The 20,000-nt window shown below is 47.7% G+C and overlaps 1 protein-coding gene across 16 annotated transcripts in view; it reads right to left on the bottom strand.

Annotated features, from left to right (window-relative positions):
• CELF4 (CUGBP Elav-like family member 4) overlaps positions 1 to 20,000 on the bottom strand; it is a 1,320,822-nt gene that overhangs the window by 1,104,539 nt on the left and 196,283 nt on the right. The window lies entirely within an intron of this gene.

The raw sequence follows: 20,000 nt of genomic DNA, 5'->3' as shown, positions 1-20,000 counted from the left end.
TCTTATCTGGGAGAACCGGGTTTGATTCCCCACTCCTCCACTTGCACCTGCTGGAATGGTCTTGGGTCAGCCATAGCTCTGGCAGAGGTTGTCCTTGAAAGGGCAGCTGCTATGAGAGCCCTCTCCAGCCTCACCACCTCACAGGGTGTCTGTTGTGGGGGAGGAAGGTAAAGGAGATTGTGAGCCACTCTGAGACTCTGTCCTTGAAAGGGCAGCTGCTGTGAGAGCCCTCTCCAGCCCCACCCACCTCACAGGGTGTCTGTTGTGGGGGAGGAAGGTAAAGGAGATTGTGAGCCGCTCTGAGACTATTTGGAGTGGAGGGCGGGATATAAATCCAATATCTTCTTCTTCTTCTTCTTGTAGCCATCACCACCTCTTGGGGCAGTGAATTTCATGTGTTAATCACCTTTTGGGTGAAGAAGGACTTCCTTTTATCCGTTCTAACCCAACTCCTCAGCAATTTCATTGAGTGTCCAAGAGTTTCTTGTATTGTGAGAAAGGGAGAAAAGGACTTCTTTCTCTGCCTTCTCTATTCCCTGCATAATCTTGCTAACCTCTATCACGTCACCCCTATATATGCTCTATTTCAATTGGCAAAATCAGTATAAATCATACGTATGATACATATACCAGATTTCATACAATTCATCCATAAAACAGACGCTAATAATCTTCAGATGCTGCATCTTCTCTTTGATGAATGAAAATATCCAGAAGTTCCACAATTCTCTTCATAAGTCTTTCGAGAGTAAATTTCTGATCATCGCTATTCGTAGAGGAATCTCAGTGAAAATTCCACTCCGCAAACTGTTTGAAACGAACGGCTCCGGAAAGCTGTTCCAGACAAACCACTCAACACTCCCGGCTAGCTTATAGGCAGTGTTTCACAAGGTGGACTTCCTCAAGAGGAGATACTCAGTTTCCTTTCCTTTATTTGTTAGCTTCTTGGGCCAATGGTCTTCAGCTCAGCGTAACGAACTGGACATTGAATAAAACGGCAAACAACGCAAATTCACGGAAACAAAATTATATATAGCATCGTTATTAAATTCATAAAACCCCTTGGAATTTAAATTCCTTAAATAAATTTATAGTGCGTAATAATTGAAGCGGACAGTTTCAGGAACGTTTTAAGGAAAGCTCAGTGTTCTTCAACTCTTTCTATTCACTCACAATAAAAAAAAAACTTCATGCAATACGTAAATATCAACCTGAAAGCCCACACCCATGACAGACAGACAGACAGACCTCTCCCTCCGAGGGTTGACAATCCCCTGTTGGGGGCAGGGGACCCCCCAGGTTTGGAGGCCCTCCCCCCACTTCAGGGTTATGTGAAAGAGGGGAATGGTGGAAGGAAGAGAAATGTCTGCTGCACACTTCATTATATTCTATGAAGACTGTTTCCCATAGGGTATAATTGAAAGTTGATCTGTGGGACTCTGCAAGGCAGTTTTTTGAGGGAGAGGCACCACCTTTTCCGCAGAGCATCCAGTGCATCTCCTCAAAACACCCCAAGTGTCAAAAAGATTGGAGCAGGGGGTCCATTTCTATGAACCCCCAAAGAAGGCACCCCTATCCTTCATTAATTCCAGTGGAGGCAGGGCATCTAAAAGGAGTGTGGTCCCTTTCAATGTGAGGGCCAGAACTCCCTTCGGAGTTCAACCGTGCTTGTCACAGCCTTGCTCCAGGCTCCGTCCCCAAAGCCTCCTGGCTCCGCCCCCAAAGTCCCCAGATATTTCCTGAGTCAAACCTGGCAACCCCAACTCCCTCCAAAGACATAGAACCAAAGGTGTTTCTTTATCTCCTCCATAAAGAGAATATTCTGTCTTCTTTAGGGGGTTGTGTTCTTTTTCTTGGGTTGGGAGGGAAAGGTACCGAGGACACAAAATAGAGGAGGGGCGGGCTCTTGGGGAAATCAAAAGCATCCCCCCAGCTCAATGGGCTCCAGAAATCCGCAGCTGGGAAAAAGTGTTTCTGTCAAGGCGAGACGTTGTTTGGAACCGTGAGGATTGCAGTCGGCGAGCTATTTGATCCTGAAAGCACTTTGATCTGAGCCAGCACCTGAAATGTGGCACGGAATACAACTAGGCTTTGGAAGTGAAGGCACGGGGGGTGGGGGTGTGTGGAAATCAGGTAAGAATCATCAAATAGCGGCAAATAAATTCCGCAGGAGCTCGCTGGCAAGCGTGTGCATCTCACGCTGAGGCAAAGCCCGCATCTCCCCGGAGATGATAAAACAACGTTGATTCGCTTACGCAGAAAATATAATCTTTAAGCAAACATGTAAAGCTGCCTTAGATTGAGTGAGACCTGTGTAGTGTTGCCAGATCCAACTCGAAAAACACCGGAGGGCTTTGGGGGTGGAGCCGGGAGACTTTGGGGGTGGACTTTCCCATTCCCTCAAATAAATAAAAATACAGCAGTGCAATTCCCCTGAGCAATCTTCATTTCATTGTCCCCCCCCAGCAATTCCAGTAAATGAAAGTGAATCCACACTACTTTGGTGCAGTGGTGAAGTGCGCGGACTCTTATCTGGGAGAATCGGATTTGATTCCCCCCTCCACCACTTGCACCTGCTGGAATGGCCTTGGGTCAGCCATAGGTCTGGCAGAGAGTTGTCCTTGAAAGGGCAGCTGCTGGGAGAGCTCTCTCAGCCCCACCCACCTCACAGGGTGTCTGTTGTGGGGGAGGAAGGGAAAGGAGATTGTGAGCCGCTCTGAGACTCTGTCCTTGAAAGGGCAGCTGCTGTGAGAGCCCTCTCCAGCCCCACCCACCTCACAGGGTGTCTGTTGAGAGCCAGTTTGGTGTAGTGGTTAAGTGTGCGGATTCTTATCTGGGAGAACCGGGTTTGATTCCCCACTCCGCCACTTGCAGCTGCTGGAATGGCCTTGGGTTAGCCATAGCCCTCACATTGTCCTTGAAAGGGCAGCTTCTGTGAGTGCCAGTTTGGTGTAGTGGTTAAGTGTGCAGATTCTTATCTGGGAGAATCGGATTTGATTTCCCCCTCCACCACTTGCACCTGCTGTAATGGCCTTGGGTCAGCCATAGCTCTCGCAGAGGTTGTCCTTGAAAGGGCAGGTGCTGTGAGAGCTCTCTCAGCCCCACCCACCTCACAGGGTGTCTGTTGCGGGGGGAGTAGATATAGGATATTGTAAGCCGCTCTGGGTCTCTGGTTCAGAGAGAAGGGCGGGGCATAAATCTGCAGTCTTCTTCTTCTATCTAATCCGATACAAAGTCGGTCCATTTATCAATTGTTATAGTGCTGTTCCAACAAAGCGGTTGTGCAGTTCAAATCCTTAATTAAAGCTTATTCAACATTTGGAAGGACGTGATGTCTTCATTTGCTTCTCGATGAGTTTCCATGCTTTGTTGGAACGACTGATAAACGGACCTACTTCACGTTGGATTGGATAGAGTGAAGCATTTTGTACAACGGTCGGACTCTTAAACGGGCTTTGTTGCATTGACAATTTGGACTGAGATTTTGCACGAGTGCTGGGATGAATTAATGGCAGTGGTCGTTTGGTCGAAAAAGAGGTGCCGGAGCTCATTAGAAGAAGATGATGAATGAATGCAGATTTATACCCCGCCCTTCTCTCTGAATCAGAGTCTCAGAGCGGCTTACAATCTCCTATATCTTCCCCCCCCACACACACAACAGACACCCTGTCAGGTGGGTGGGGCTAAGAGGGCTCTTACAGCAGCTGCCCTTTCAAGGACAACTCCTACAAGAGCTATGGCTAACCCAAGGCCATTCCAGCAGGTGCAAGTGGAGGAGTGGGGAATCAAACCTGGTTCTCCCAGATAAGAGTCCGCACACGTAACCACTACACCAATCTGGCTTCCATCTGCATAACTCATTTGCATATGCCATGCACCCCATGACATCAAAGGAAGGTGTACTACATTAGATCAGCTAAGCATGTACCTTAAAATGCTTCCTGAATTATTTATTTATTACTTTAAATTTAAGAACATACATAAGTGAAGCCATGTTGGATCAGGCCAATGGCCCATCCAGTCCAACACTTCGTGTCACACAGTGGCAAAAAATTTTATACATACACACACACTGTGGCTAATAGCCACTGCTGGACCTCTGCTCCATATTTTTATCTAACCCTCTCTTGAAGGTGGCCATGCTTGTGGCCGCCACCACCTCCTGTGGCAGTGAATTCCACATGTTAATCCCCCTTTGGGTGAAGAAGTACTTCCTTTTATCCGTTTTAACCTGTCTGCTCAGCAATTTCATCGAATGCCCACGAGTTCTTGTATTGTGAGAAAGGGAGAAAAGTACTTCTTTCTCTACTTTCTCCATCCCATGCATTATCTTGTAAACCTCTATCATGTAAATTTCTCTCCCGCCTTCTCCGCAAGCGGATTCAGGGCGGCCAACAGTCAGTTCAGACATCTATCATTACAGCTTAAAACCAATAAAATACAATTACAATTAAAACTTTCCATGGTGCTGTACAACTTCGATATAGGCTGGCTCGTCTTTTCTGATATTCATTATTTTCTGGTAGTCATTTATTATTGTTGTAATAAAACCTTACTTTCATCATACCTTTCAAATTATTTTCTCCTCTGTGGCCACAGTGGCATGATGAAAATTTCATAAGAACATAAGAGTAGCCATGTTAGATCAGGCCAACGGTTTATATGTTTTGGTTGGATCAGGCCAATGGTTTATTTGTTTTGATTATTTTTGTGGGGGAAAAAAAATATTAGAAAGTTTGTCAAATCTTGTTCAGCAAAATTCCCGCAGCGGGTTTGAATAATGGAGCCCAGAAGCAAATATTTGGGGAGGGGGGGTTTCAGAAAGAAAGAGCACAATAAAACTTAGAGATTTTGGAACTCTGCTCCTGGGAACTCCTGTCCAAAGTGAGGCCTGATGAACAGAATTGCGTTTTGCACTGTTTAAGGTTTCATTATTTGTCACGGTTATTGTTTGGCTTTATCTACTTCTGTGGTTCTCTTTTGCCTACCTGGGTACTGGCGCGTCAACAGAATTACTGGCTAGAGAAAGGCGGGTCGTATGCCTCCATATCCCTTCTCCTGAGAGCACTGAAGGCACGAGATTGCCCTCTTTGTAAAACATCTACAAAACCACTTGGCATTGTGGCAGCGAGGTGTGTGTGTGTGTGGGGGGGAGGTTTGAGGAGAATGTGGAGAGGAAGAATCCAACCCAACCATGGTGGGAGCCAAAGGGCGGGAGGGGAGGGGGAGAAGAGAGAAAAGGCTTCTTTTATTATTTTTGCCATGACCCCGACGCTCAACGGCCGAGCTGCTAGTGGGAATGGGTTTTTATTGAACGATATAACAGATCCAGGTTTTATTACAGATGTCAAAATCAAGTTTATGGAAGCCGGCGCGAGGCGAGAAAAGGAGTCCCTGTCTTTCATTTTTATAAAATAATACGGAGATCTGCTTTTTCGTGTTACGCCGACATTGTAAAGAGGATGCCCCTCAGCGCCCGGCCAAGCCCCGGCACTCCACATCCTTATGACAATCATATCTCATAAGCTGAAGCCGTCCGTTTCTAGCAGCGAGCTCACCGGCTGCTCAGCGCCTGTCATTCATCCGGAGCTCAGGGAAGCAAGAACAGGCCGGCCCTGTTGAGTCCTGGCTGAAGTTTCCCATGGGGCTCGGCATCAAAGAGGTTTCTTGGCCACACCGAGGCAGGTCAGCTCTGGGAGCTCAGGGCCTTGGGGGAGATCAGAGGGGCTGGCCGTCAACTGCCAGAGGCATCAATCCCAGAGGCCTTTGCAAAGGTGAGGGCCTCGAGAAACGAGCTGAAGGGACGCCGTTGACATCAGAAAGAGACAGGAAAGTTGACGAGGCCGACAGGCCAAGTACAGGCCACGCAAGATGGAGACTTGCTGGGGCAAAAGGCCTTTTGTTAATATATACACGCTAATGAAAATCTTCATTGAAAGAGAGAGAGAAAGAGAGAGAGAAAAGGAAGGAAGGAAGGAAGGAAGGAAGGAAGGAGAAAGAAAGGGAGAAAGAGAGAGAGAAAGAGAGAGAGGAAGGAAGAAGGAAGGGAGGGAAGGAAGGAAGGAAGGAGGGAGAAAGAAAGGGAGAAAGAGAGAGAGAAAGAGAGGGAGAAAGAGAGAGAGGAAGGAAGGAAGGAGAAAGAAAGGGAGAAAGAGAGAGAGAAAGAAAGAGACAGAAGGAAGGTAGGAAGGAAGGAAGGAGAAAGAAAGGGAAAAAGAGAGAGAGAAAGAGAGAGAAAGAAAGAGAGGGAGAAAGAGAGGGAGGAAGAGAGGGAGGAAGAGAGGGAGGAAGAGAGGGAGGAAGAGAGAGAGGAAGAGAGAGAGGAAGAGAGGAAGAGAGGAAGGAAGGAAGGAAGGAAGGAAAGGTCTTCAAGAACAACCCTCAAAAAAACCCCACAGAGACCTCATGGTCCCATCCTGACCCTTTGGCATCCTTCTGCTATTTAAAATGAGCCATGTGCAAACCCAGCTCAAGGTTGTTGCTGCTTTAAACTGAAGCGGTGCTGGATGAACTGACTATGGACCCCGGGAATTCCTCTATCAAACAGCAAAGGATTCTGGGGTATGCATTTCAATGCGGGTTAGAGTACAGGCTAGCGTTCTGTTTTCGACACAGTGAACTCCATGTACAGCAGCAAGACAACTCTGCCTTCCCTTGGCTCCCAGAGAGGAACAAGCAGAGGCAGAGCAAAACTAAAGGAAGCCAGACTGCACTCCCAAAATGGCTGCTGGTCTCTCTTTTCCCACTTTGATCCTGCTCAGACCAGAATACCCAATTCTCTCCTTTCCCAGTTTTCTCGTAACGATCAGCATGCAATTTAGGTGAGAGCGAGCAAGAGACAGGATTAAGGTCATCACTGTAATCCAGGGGACTCCCAACATTTTTGGGCCTCTGAGTACTTTGGCATTTGAAAAAGGATTGTAGGTGCAACCACAAAATGGCTGCTCTGGGAGGCAGCAGCAGCCACACGATGGCTGCCACAGAAGGCGCAATCAATCTCAAAATGGCTGCCACAGAAGGCGCAATCAATCTCAAAATGGCTGCCACAGAAGGCGCAATCAATCTCAAAATGGCTGCCACAGAAGGCGCAATCAATCTCAAAATGGCTGCCACAGAAGGCGCAATCAATCTCAAAATGGCTGCCACAGAAGGCGCAATCAATCTCAAAATGGCTGCCACAGAAGGCGCAATCAATCTCAAAATGGCTGCCACAGGAGGCACAGCTAGCCACAAAATGGCTGCCACAGAAGGCGCAATCAATCTCAAAATGGCTGCCACAGGAGGCACAGCCAACCACACATCAATGCCCATGTACGGGAGTCAAAAGGATTCATTTTTTAGAAATATACACTGGGAAAGAGGCGTGAAGGAGAGAACCAACTCTGTGGTGGCAGCTAGGCTTCCCAATCCCCAGGTCCCAGCGGGGGATCCCCCCCGTTTTGACAGGCTTCTCCGTGCCCCCAGCCAGCTGGCCGGCGGGGGAAGCCCCAAAATATGGTGCCCGTATCCTTCATTATTTCCTATGGAAGAAAGGCATTTGAAAAGGTGTGCTGCCCCTTTAAATGTGATGGCCAGAACTCCCTTGGAGTTCAATGATGCTTGTCACAGCCTTGTTCCTGGCTCCACCCCCAAAGTCTCCTGGCTCCACCCCCAAAGTCTCCTGGCTCCACCCCCAAAGTCTCCTGGCTCTGTCCCCAAAGTCCCCAGATATTTCTTGAATTGGACTTGGCAACCCTAGGTCAAAAAGGACTTATTTTTTAGAAATATACACTGGGAAAGAGGCATGAGAACCAACTCTGTGGTGGCAGCTGTTGCCTGAACATCATTTTAATTCAAACAGGCTATTGGTTCTCCAATGGCCAGTCAGAAGCCCTGCTGGGCAGGAGCCCCCCCCCCACACACACACACGCACACTGCCAAAAAACGCATGTGCAGCTGGCAGGAAACGTTATTGGTGGGCTCTGTGGCACCCATGGGTGTAATTCTGGAGATCCCTCCGTTTAGGGTCGCCTGCCCAGGTGGGTATAGCAAAACTATAGGATCTTAGCGTACAAATGTATAAATAATAAAAAAAAAAACACTATGAGACACCACAATCCCCAGGTGGGGGCAGGGGATGCCCCTTTTTCGAGGCCCTCCCCCAGCTTCAGGGTAATCGGAAAGCGAGGTGGAGGAGGGAAATGTCTACTGGGCATGCCATTATTCCCTATGGAGACCGATTCCCATAGGGTATAATGGAAAATTGATCCATGGGTATCTGGGGCTCCAGTCTCCGATTGGAAAGGCTTCCTCTTGGGATAGTGTGTCTGTGTTACTTGGAAGAAGTTGGCAGCAACTCATGAGTAGAAAGGCCCATCCCCTTCAGAATCGCCAGAAATTGGGGGGGGGGGGGCGGGGGACACACGTCTGCTGAGCATTATTATCTATGTGGAGATTGATTCTTATAGGGTATAATGGGGAATTGACCTGGAGGTTTTGGGGGCTCTGGGGGGAGCTGTTTTTTGAGGTAGAGGCACCAAATTTTCAGTATAGTATATAGTTACTCTCACCAAAGTATCTCCCAAGTTTCAAAACGATTGGACCAGGGGGTCCCATTCTATGAGTCCCCCCAAAAGGTGCCCCTATCCTTCATTATTTCCTATGGAAGGAAGACATTTAAAAAGGTGTGCGGTTCCTTTAAATGTGATGGCCAGAACTCCCTTGGAGTTCAATAATGCTTGTCACACCCTTGTTCCTGTCTCCACCCTGATGTCTCCTGGCTCCACCCTCAAAGTCTCCTGGCTCCACCCCCAAAGTCCCCAGATATTTCTTGAATTGGACTTGGCAACCCTAGCCCAATTCCATGAGCCCCCAAACAAGGTGCCCCTGTCCTTCATTATTTCCAAGGAGGGAAGGCGTTTATAAAGTGTGTGGCCCCTTTAAATGTGATAGCCAGAACTCCCTTTAGAAAGTTTGCTTATGCTTGTCACACCCTTGCTCCGGGCTACGCCCCAATGTCCCTGGCCCCGCCCCTAAAGTCTCCTGGCTCCCCCCCCCCCCCAAAGTCCCCAGATATTTCTTGAATTGGATCTGGCAGCCCTACCTGCCTTTCTTAACAGCAAGACGCCGGGGTTATGCCCTGCTCTGCTTCACTCCTGCACTGAGTCAGAACCGCCCGCTGCTCGTTGCCAAGTCCAATTCAAGAAATATCTGGGGACTTTGGGGGTGGAGCCAGGAGACTTTGGGGGTGGAGCCAGGAGACATTAGGGGTGGAGCCAAGACCAAGGCTGTGACAAGCATCGTTGAACTCCAAAGGGCGTTCCGGCCATCACATTTAAAGGGACAGCACACCTTTTCAATTCCTTCCTTCCATAGGAAATAATGAAGGATAGGGGCACCTTCTTTTGGGGCTCATAGAATTGGACCCCCTGGTCCAATCTTTTTGAAACTTGGGGGGGGGGGTACTTTGGAGAGATGCACTAGATGCTATACTGAAAATTTGGTGCCTCTACCCCCAAAAAACAGCCTCCCCAGAGGCCTAGATACCCGTGGATCAATTCTCCATGATTTTCTATGGAAATAAATCTCCATAGGGAATAATAGAGTTCCCAGCAGACATTTCCCTCCCCTCCCCCTGCTTTCTGACGACCCTGAAGCGGGGGGGAGGGCCTCCAAACCGGGGGATCCCCTGCCCCCACCTGGGGATTGGCAACCCTACCCGCCGCAAAAGCTGGCTCCATGGAGGAGCGCCGCGCGAGCACCGTGCAGAAGAATGAGGAAGAAAGAGGCTAAACGTAGCTCTTCGTCCCCGGCTATCCCGCCCAGAGAAAGATGATTAATCACTCCCGAGGCCTTAACATCTCCTCCTCCGAAAAGGAGTGAGGTGGCCTTCTTGGAACGCTGATTATCCGCTTCTAATGGGCTTCATTTGTGGTGTAAACTAATAACGCTGGCTCATGCTCTGTACGTTCCGAGGTCTGGAGGAAGAATCCCGGGCCCAAATGCAATTACGCGGGGGGGAAATTGTCCGAGACGCAGAGGCTTGCTCAGGTCAGAGGCCTGCAGGCTTGCCAAGCTCCAGGCAAAAGACGCCCTGATTTTGAGACCTCCTTTGCAGCAATGAAATCCCATCTCCTCCCGTGCCTCAAGTAGAAGATAATGGATTTATACCCCACCCTTCACTCTGAATCTCAGAGTCTCACAATCTCCTTTATCTTCTTACCCCTGTGAGGTGGGTGGGGCTGAGAAGGCTCTCACAGAGGCTGCCCTTTCAAGGACAGAGACTCAGAGTGGCTTACAATCTCCTATATCGTCTCTTCCCACAACTGACACCCTGTGAGGTGCGTAGGGCTGAGAGGGCTCTCCCAGCAGCTGCCCTTTCAAGGACAGAGACTCAGAGCGACTTACAATCTCCTATATCTTTTCCCCCTACAACAGACACCCTGTGAGGTGGGTGGGGCTGAGAAGGCTCTCACAGCGGCTGCCCTTTCAAAGACAGAGACTCAGAGTGGCTTACAATCTCCTATATCTTCTCCTCCCACAACGGACACCCTGTGAGGTGCGTAGGGCTGAGAGGGCTCTCACAGCAGCTGCCATTTCAAGGACAGAGACTCAGAGCGGCTTATAATCTCCCCCCACAACAGACACCCTGTGAGGTGGGTGGAGCTGAGAGGGCTCTCCCAGCAGCTGCCCTTTCAAGGACAGAGTCTCAGGGTGGTTTACAATCTCCTATATCTTCTCCTCCCACACCAGACACCCTGTGAGGAGGTTGGGGCTGAGAGAGCTCTCCCAGAAGCTGCCCTTTCAAGGATAGCTCTGCGAGAGCTATGGCTAACCCAAGGCCATTCCAACAGCTGCAAGGGGAGGAGTGGGGAATCAAACCCGGTTCTCCCAGATACGAGTCTTTGTTTTCTCCATTGACTCAGGCTCCTCCCTTGGTGAGGAAGTGGGGAGGGAGAGCTTGCTTTGCCACTGAGCCAAGCCACCCTTCTTTCTGCTGGCTGAGTCTCCTCCCCCTCCTGGTTCCCTGGGGAAGGAAGGAGAGAGCCAGAGCTTCCTTTGCTCAGTTCCCTGGATCTCATGGCAGAGATACAATCAAGCGAATACTTTTAAGTCCAAGTGCTAATCTTTTAAGCCTGTTTTCGTTTAAGTTTTCAAACTCTTTCATTGTATTTGTCTGTGTCCTTTAGAAAGTTTCTATTTGTGCTACTTAATCTTAAATAGGCCCTCATAACAGGTAAGATTGCCAAGTCCAATTTGAGAGCTATCTGGGGACTTTGGGGAGGGGGTGGAGCCAGGAGACTTTGGGGGCGGAGCCAGGAGCAAGGGTGGGACAAGCACAATTGAACTCCCAAAGAAGTTCCGATCATCACATTGATAAGGGACCGCATGCCTTTTAAATGCCTTCCCTCCATTGGAAATAATGACGGATAGGGGCACCTCCGTTTTGGGGGCACACAGAATTAGACCCCCTGGTCCAATCCTTTTGAAACTCGGAGGGTGTTTTGAGGAGAGGCACTGGATGCTGTGCTGCAGATTTGGTCCCTCTACCTCAGAAAACAGACCCACCCCCCGAGCCACAGATACCCACAGATCTATTCTCCATTATCCCCTATGGGAATCGGTCTTCATAGTAAATAATGGGAGTGTGCAGAAGGCATTTCCCTCCCCCCCCCAGTTTTCTTTTTTCTTTTTCTTTTCCCTCTAATAAACAATTTTATTAGTAACATATGGTAGCAAAACTATATCTACAACTTATAAAAGCTTAAAATAAAAGAAAAAAAACTTTCTACCCCATATCTTACTTTTCCCCCACCCCTCCCCCCGTTACTTGACCCCCGCCAGTGTTATTTACTTAAAGAAAGCAAATATTAAAGGTACCCTTAACTGTTAAAAAAACCCCAAAAGTTATATTCTTATTTTAAAAACCTTAATCATTATCAAAGATTGTCCAATGTCCTTTTATTTTCCACTCTTTTTCTACGTATCTCCTGAATTTCTTCCACTCCAACTTAAAAAGTTCCAAATCATAGTCTCTGAATTTTCTTTTTAATTTGTCCATTTCACTCCATGACATAACTTTTGTAATCCAATCCCATTTCTCTGGTATTTTTTCTTGCTTCCACAGCTGGGCATACAATGTCCTAGCAGCTGAGAGCAAGTCCCATATTAAAGTTCTGTCTTCTTTTGGAAATTTTTCCATTTGTAATCCCAGCAGAAAAATCTCTGCCACTTTATTGAACTCATATCCCAAAATCTTAGAAATCTCTTGCTGAATCATTTGCCAAAACATTTTAGCCCTTTCACAAGTCCACCACATATGGTAGAAAGAACCTTCGTGCTTTTTACATTTCCAACACCTATCTGGCATCTTTTTGTTCATCTTTGCTATTTTTTTTGGAGTCATATACCATCTATACATCATCTTAAAACAGTTTTCTTTGATACTATGACATGTTGCGAGTTTCATAGAATTCTTCCACAGATATTCCCAAGATTCCATCTTTATTTCTTTATTTACATTAATTGCCCATTTTATCAGTTTTCTGATGGCCCTGAAGCGGTGGGGGGAGGGCTTCCAAACCGGGGAATCCCCTGCCCCCACCTGGGGATCGGTAAGGCGCAAATAGGAAAACACTGTGGAATTTACAAAGCAAGAATAAACGCAACCGCTCTTCTTATGCTTTCAGTTCATTGGAACGTCACAAACACAACTTTCAACCAAAACGCAGTGGCTCTTCACTGAGCTCAACATACATAGTCGTTCCAGATCGATATTTTGCAATATTATTTATTTATTTATTTATTACTTTACATTTATATCCCGCCCTCTCCGCAAGCGGACTCAGGTACAACATAGGGTTGCCAAGTCCAATTCAAGAAATATCTGGGGACTTTGGGGGTGGAGCTAGGAGACTTTAAGGGTGGAGCCAAGATCACGGCTGTGACAAGCATAACTGAGCTCCAAAGGGAGTTCTGGCCCTCACATTTAAAGGGACGGCACACCTTTTCAATGCCTTCCTTCCATAGGAAATAATGGATAGGGGCACCTTCTTTTGGGGCTCATAGAACTGGACCCCCTGGTCCAATCTTTTTGAAACGTGGGGGTTATTTTGGGGAGAGGCACTAGATGCTGCACTGAAAATTTGGTGCCTCTACCCCAAAAACCAGCCCCTCCCCAGAGCCCCTGATACCTGCGGATCAATTCCCTCCCCTTCCCTTGCTTTCTGACGACCCTGAAGCGGGGGGAGGGTCTCCAAACCAGGGGACCCCCTGCCCCCACCTGGGAATTGGCAACCCTAGTACAATATCTTGCTGTCTAAAAATGTCCCATTTATTGGTAGACGCAAGTGCACCATTTATTCAAGTGTCGTGAGGGTAGCAGTCTTCGATCCCACAGGTAGGGACCAAGGTTCCTTCCGTGTTTCATACGCCACTTCCACTGGCCGCCTGTATTTTTTCCCCCCCGGAACTTCACATAAAATCCATATCTCACATGAACATACAAATAAGAAATGAAATGAAAATATGACACATACATACACCTGGGGATTGGCAACCCTAATAACAAGTGAGTTTGACGCCCCTAAACCTAAGCAGCACATGATCTGATAAGGTCCTCCTCCAAGTTCTCTTTGCAATGGGGCAAGAAACACGGCGGCACAATTCGGGACCCCTCTGGGGCCTCGTGCACTTTGCGGTGATGACACAATTATCATCCCTGATGAAGAGGTACCAGGAAAAAAAACACACCCAGAGGGCTAGGAATCCATTTCAAATGACACTTCATGGATGCTTGACCAAGGCTGACACCCACAGGGATCCCACGTAGACCCCCATAAAAGTGATTAGGGGACAGCAACCTTAAAACAGGTTCTGGGAGCAGCAGAACAGAAGACATCTCATAAGAACATGAGAGAAGCCATGTTGGATCAGGTCAATGGCCCATCCAGTCCAACACTCCGTGTCACATAAGAACATAAGAGAAGCCCTGTTGGATCAGGCCAATGGTCCATCCAGTCCAGCACTCTGTGTAACATAAGAACAGAAGAGAAGCCATGTTGGATCAGGCCAATGGCCCATCCAGTCCAATACTCTGTGTCACATAAGAACATAAGAGAAGCCCTGTTGGATCAGGCCAATGGCCCATCCAGTCCAACACTCTGTGTCACATAAGAACATAAGAGAAGCCATGTTGGATCAGGCCAATGGCCCATCCAGTCCAACACTCTGTGTCACATAAGAACATAAGGGAAGCCATGTTGGATCAGGCCAATGGCCCATCCAGTCCAGCACTCTGTGTAACATAAGAACAGAAGAGAAGCCATGTTGGATCAGGCCAATGGCCCATCCAGTCCAATACTCTGTGTCACATAAGAACATAAGAGAAGCCATGTTGGATCAGGCCAATGGTCCATCCAGTCTATGTGTAACATAAGAACTTAGACCAGTTCCACAGGGCCTGCAAGACCACCCTCTTCAAACAGGCGTTTATCAACGACTGAATTATAGGTGCACAACAAAGGAAACGCCAAAATGGTCTGGTTTAGGGATCCACCACCATTACACCATCTGACAGACATAGCGTCAAACAATAATGTTTACTGCCAGATTTAATAGTGTTAGATTTAGAAATGTTTTAATTAATTATTGATTGGTTTTAATGTGATTTTAATGTCTTATTATTGTATTGTTCACTTTTAAATGTTGTTAGCCGCCCTGGGCCTGCTTCGGCGGGGGAGGGCGGGATACAAATAAAATTTTACTTACTTATTTACTAAGAGAAGCCATGTTGGATCAGGCCAATGGCCCATCCAGTCCAACACTCTGTGTCACACAGTGGCCAAAAAACCCCAAGTGCCATCAGGGGGTCCACCAGTGGGCCCCCCAAGCACCAAGAACACAGAGCATCACTGCCCCACACAGAAAGTTCCAACAATATGCTGCGGCTAATAGCCACTGATGGAATTCTGCTCCATATGTGTATCCAACCCCCTCCTGAAGCTGGCTATGCTTGCAGCTGCCACCACCTACTGTGGCAGTGAATCCCATGTGTTAATCACCCTTTGGGTGAAGAAAGACTTCCTTTTGTCGGTTCTAACCCGACTGCTCAGCAATTTCATGGAATGCTCACAAATTCTCGTACTGTGAGAAAAGTCCTTCTTTCTCTACCTTCTATACCCCATGCATAATCTTGTAAACCTCTATCATGTCACCCCGCAGTCGACGTTTCTCCAAGCTAAAGAGCCCCAAGCGCATTAACTTTTCTTCATAGGGAAAGTGTTCCAACCCTTTAATCATTCTAGTTGCCCTTTTCTGCACTTTTTTTCCAATGCTATAATATCTTTTTTGAGGTGCGGTGACCAGAATTGTACACAGTACTCCAAATGAGACCGCACCATCGATTTATACAGGGGCATTATGATCTGGGCTGATTTGTTTTCAGTTCCCTTCCTAATAATTCCCAATGTGGCGTGTTCTCTCTCTCACTCTCTCTCTCTCTCAGTGTGTCTCTCAAAAGGAGCAGTAACAGTGCAATAACTCCGGCACATATCTCTGGACAAGGCACTTAATCATTAATCGGTGTAATTAATACACTGATCTCAAATTCAAAAATGTGAGTGTTTAATCAGGGGTGCCCTCTACCAATGTCCTCTCATTAACAGCACATATGCGGGCTATGCAAATGCTTGTGATTCAGGTGTGACTGCTAAGGGACTGAACAAAAAACAAAAAATAAAAAACCCAGAGAGCCAGTGGTGAAGTGTGCGGACTCTTATCTGGGAGAACCGGGTTTGATTCCCCACTCCTCCACTTGCACCTGCTGGAATGGCCTTGGGTCAGCCATAGCCCTCACATTGTCCTTGAAAGGGCAGCTTCTGTGAGAGCTCTCTCAGTCCCACCTACCTCTCAGGGTGTTTATTGTGAGGGAGGAAGGGAAAAGAGATTGTGAGTCGCTCTGAGACTTGCCAACCTCCAAGAGGTCACCAGAAGGATATAATGACTCCTACGAAAGCTATGGCTGACCCAAGCCCATTCCAGCAGCTGCAAGGGGAGGAATGGGGAATCAAACACGGTTCTCCCAGATAAGAGTCTGCACACTTCACCACTGCACCAGATCGGCTCTCAGATTAAGAGATAGGAATTATACCCCACCTTTCACTCAGAGTCTCAGTGGTTTACAATCTCCTTTCCCTTCCCCTCCCCACAAAAGCCACTCTGTGATGCAGATGAGGCTGAGAGAGCTCTTACAGCAGCTGTCCTTTCAAGGACCACTCCTATGAGAGCTATTGCTAACCCAAGGCCATTCCAGCAGCTGAAAGCGGAGGAGTGGGGAATCAAACCCAGTTCTCCCAGCTAAGAGTCTGGACACTGAACCACTACACCAAACTGGCTCTGAGAGAGCTCTGACAGAAGCTGCCCTTTCAAGGACAACTTCTGTGAGAGCTCTGGCTGACCCAAGGCCATTCCAGCAGCTGCAAATGGAGGAGTGGGGAATCAAACCCGGTTCTCCCAGATAAGAGAGCTCTGGCTGACCCAAGGCCATTCCAGCAGCTGCAAGTGGAGGAGCGGAGAATCAAGGCCTGTTCTCCCAGATAAGAGTCTGCACACATAACCACTATACCAAACTGGCTCTCACAGAAGCTTTTCCAAACAACAACAAGAAGAAGATATTGGATTTATATCCTGCCCTCCACTCCGAAGAGTCACAGAAGGGCTCACAATCTTCTTTACCTTCTTCCCCCTCAACAGATACCCTGTGAGGTGGGTGGGGCTGGAGAGGGCTCTCACAGCAGCTGCCCTTTCAAAACAGCAGGGAAAATTGTCCTTTGAGGACCAAATGAAGAAAAAAAAGAAAGTGCCAAGAGATCAGGAGAGAATGAAAAGAGATGGAGGGGTGGTAACCTCTGTAATCGAATTTTTAGATTTGCAATCAAATACCGGGGAACGCTGGAAATTCTTAACCCTGTCCCCCTTGTTCCAAAAAAAAAAAAATTGCCATATAAAACTTCTGCAAGCAACCATTAACAGAAGAAGAAGAAGACTGCAGATTTATACCGCGCCCTTCTCTCTGAATCAGAGACTCAGAGCGGCTTATGATCTTCTATATCATCTTCCCCCACAGCAGACACCCTGTGAGGAGGGTGGGGCAGAGAGAGCTCTCACAGCAGCTGCCCTTTCAAGGACAACCCCTGTGATAGCTATGGCTAACCCAAGGCTGTTCCAGCAGCTGTAAGTGGAGGTGTGGGGAATCAAACCCGGTTCTCCCAGATAAGAGTCCGCACACTTAACCGCTACACCAAGCTGGACTGAATACTGTATCCTTGGTGCTCTTGCCTGGACTCATGGAATTGTAAAGCCCTGCTTAACACTTGGAAGAAAATCCCCTTCCTTTTTAGGCTTTGTGGTAATGAAGGGTAACAACGTCGAGGAACCAGAAGCTGCCCATTAAAAAAAGAAATAGTGAAATGCGTGTTTCTTCCTTGAAAAATAGGTTCTGCTTAATTTCGCCCTTGTACTTACAGAAACTAATCAGGAAGATCTGACGTTGTTGGGGAGCTGCCAAATGCCTTGTCTGAGGAAGGAGGGGGTGCTTTAAAGGAGCACCACAAAGTCACTCCGGAGACTTTTGTCCCGGGTTCCTAATAGCAGGGGTAGACTCCTGGGACAAAAGAGACTGCAGGTTGTTTGGAGCCCTGAGACCACCTTTGGGCCTGCAGAAGAAGATGGCAGATTTATACCCTGCCCTTCTCTCTGAATCAGAGACTCAGATTACAATCTCCTATATCTTCTCCCCCCACAACAGACACCCTGTGAGGTGGGTGGGACTGAGAGGGCTCTCACAGCAGCTGCCCTTTCAAGGACAACTCCTGTGATAGCTATGGCTGACCCAAGGCCATGCTAGCAGGTGCAAGCGGAGGAGTGGGGAATCAGACCCGGTTCTCCCAGATAAGAGTCCGCTCACTTAAGCACTACACAAGACTGGCTTAACCACTACACCAGAAAGTTAAACAAATCGTTTAAGCCAATCACACAATTGTCTTCAATCCCCAAGTCGCCCTGAGCAGCCTTGCCAGTTTCCTAAAAAAAAAAAAAAAAAAGTCCCCGGCAAACTCTTTTTGGCGCCGCTCAAAATTCTGCAGGAGGTCTTGGCCGTGCCGTAGCTTTTCAATGACGACGGCTCAGCTAAAGCTATTCAGGAGCCTGAATGACAAGCAAAATGGAAAGAAAGAAAAAGCGGGGATTGGGGGGCGGGGGGGCGGGGAGAAGAGAAGAGAAGAAAGAGGAAAACAACGCTGCAGAAAGAAGCGAGAACAAATGCGGCTCGCTTGGGGCTCAGGTTTCTTTCCAAACCGACAGGGCATCGCCAAGGGTGGCTCAAAGTCACCGAAGCCCCAAAGTTTGACATACTGAAACCGTCGGACTGATTAAAATTTCATCAGATATGCTTACTCCTGTTTCGGTCCAGCTTTGGGCAGCAAGAGAGGTAGAGGTACCTTAAGGGGATTGAAGCCTGCGAGTTCTGATTCCCAGCTGCAGTTTGTTTGTTTGATAAAGAGGGAGGTGTCGGGATTCTAGGCGTGCCAGACTGTTCTGTCATCTGTCTACCTGTCTATTTGTCTACCTGTCTACCTATCTATCTATCATCTACCTGTCTATCTACCTGCCTGCCTGCCTGTCTGTCTGTCTATCCATCCACCTATCCAGGCCTCAGATTCAGTGGGAGCTCACAGGAGCACAGCTCCTAAACCTTTCTGAGAGTTCCTCCTCCTCCTTCTGAGAGTTCCACCTCCTTGTCCACTGAATAGTATGTGCAGCTGCATAACAATCCCTGGATGAGCTCCACCACCTATTTTTTTCTACAAAACAACCCCTGTATCTATCTATGGTGTAGTGGTTAAGTGTGCAGACTCTTATTTGAGAGACCCGGGTTTGATTCCCCACTCCTCCACTTGCAGCTGCTGGAATGGCCTTGGGTTAGCCATGGCTCTCGCAGAGTTGTCCTTGAAAGTGCAGCTTCTGGGAAAGCTCTCTCAGCCCCACCCACCTCACAGGGTGTTTGTAGAAGGGGGAAGAAGATAAAGAAGATTATAAACTGCTCTGAGATTCTGATTCAGAGAGAAGGGTGGAGTAGAAATCTATCTATCTATCTATCTATCTATCTATCTATCTATCTATCTATCTATCTATCTATCTATCTATCTTCATCATCATCATCATTATCATCATCATTATCACCATCTACGTAACTATAATCTACATAACTATCATCTACCTACCTATCACCTATCTGCTTACCTACCCATCCATCCATCCATCCATCCATCCATCCATCCATCCATCCATCCATCCATCCATCCATCCATCCATCCATCCATCATCATTTGCTCTCTACATAACTCTCATCTATCTGCTTACCCATCCATCCACCCATCCAGAATATAAGGAATCCTATAAAGAACATGTGAGTGGGTGGAGTTGTGGTCTTCATGCCCTGCTTGATCCCACATGGCTGTTCTTACATGACACGCCCCAAACCAAAGACAAAATGGGATCGGATAAATACATCTGTTCCCCTCTTGCTACCATCATGGCCCGAGAGGCCCTCACATCAACAGTAACATCCACGTTGATTGAATCGCACCTAGATGAATAGCTGGGTCACCAAAATGCCTATTGGGTTGACTTCTAGTAGCACAGGATTCTGTATATACAGTAGGAGAGATGACAATCATTTCTCCTTGGCTCGAAGAACTTGGCTTGCCGACAAATGGCTGCATCCCATGGATATGTTTTCTCACGAATCACAGTTTGGAGAACCCAGAGAAGTGACCTCCCGAGGTCGCACTCCAAAAATGAGGTTCTCCCAAATACGCAGAAGAGGCCAAGTGCGCAATATGCGGCCACTCTTTAAAACGAAACACTCGGATTATTCCTATCACAAAAAGTCGTAAAAGCTACCCTGAAGAATTAAGAGTCTCGGTACATGCTAACTAACTCCCTCATAAATTCAGCTTTGG

The sequence above is a fragment of the Heteronotia binoei genome, chromosome 4, assembly GCF_032191835.1.
Source record: "Heteronotia binoei isolate CCM8104 ecotype False Entrance Well chromosome 4, APGP_CSIRO_Hbin_v1, whole genome shotgun sequence".
Lineage (NCBI taxonomy): Eukaryota > Metazoa > Chordata > Lepidosauria > Squamata > Gekkonidae > Heteronotia > Heteronotia binoei.
The sequence above is the reverse complement of the archived record's forward strand: the minus strand, read 5'-3'. Positions and strand labels throughout refer to the sequence as shown.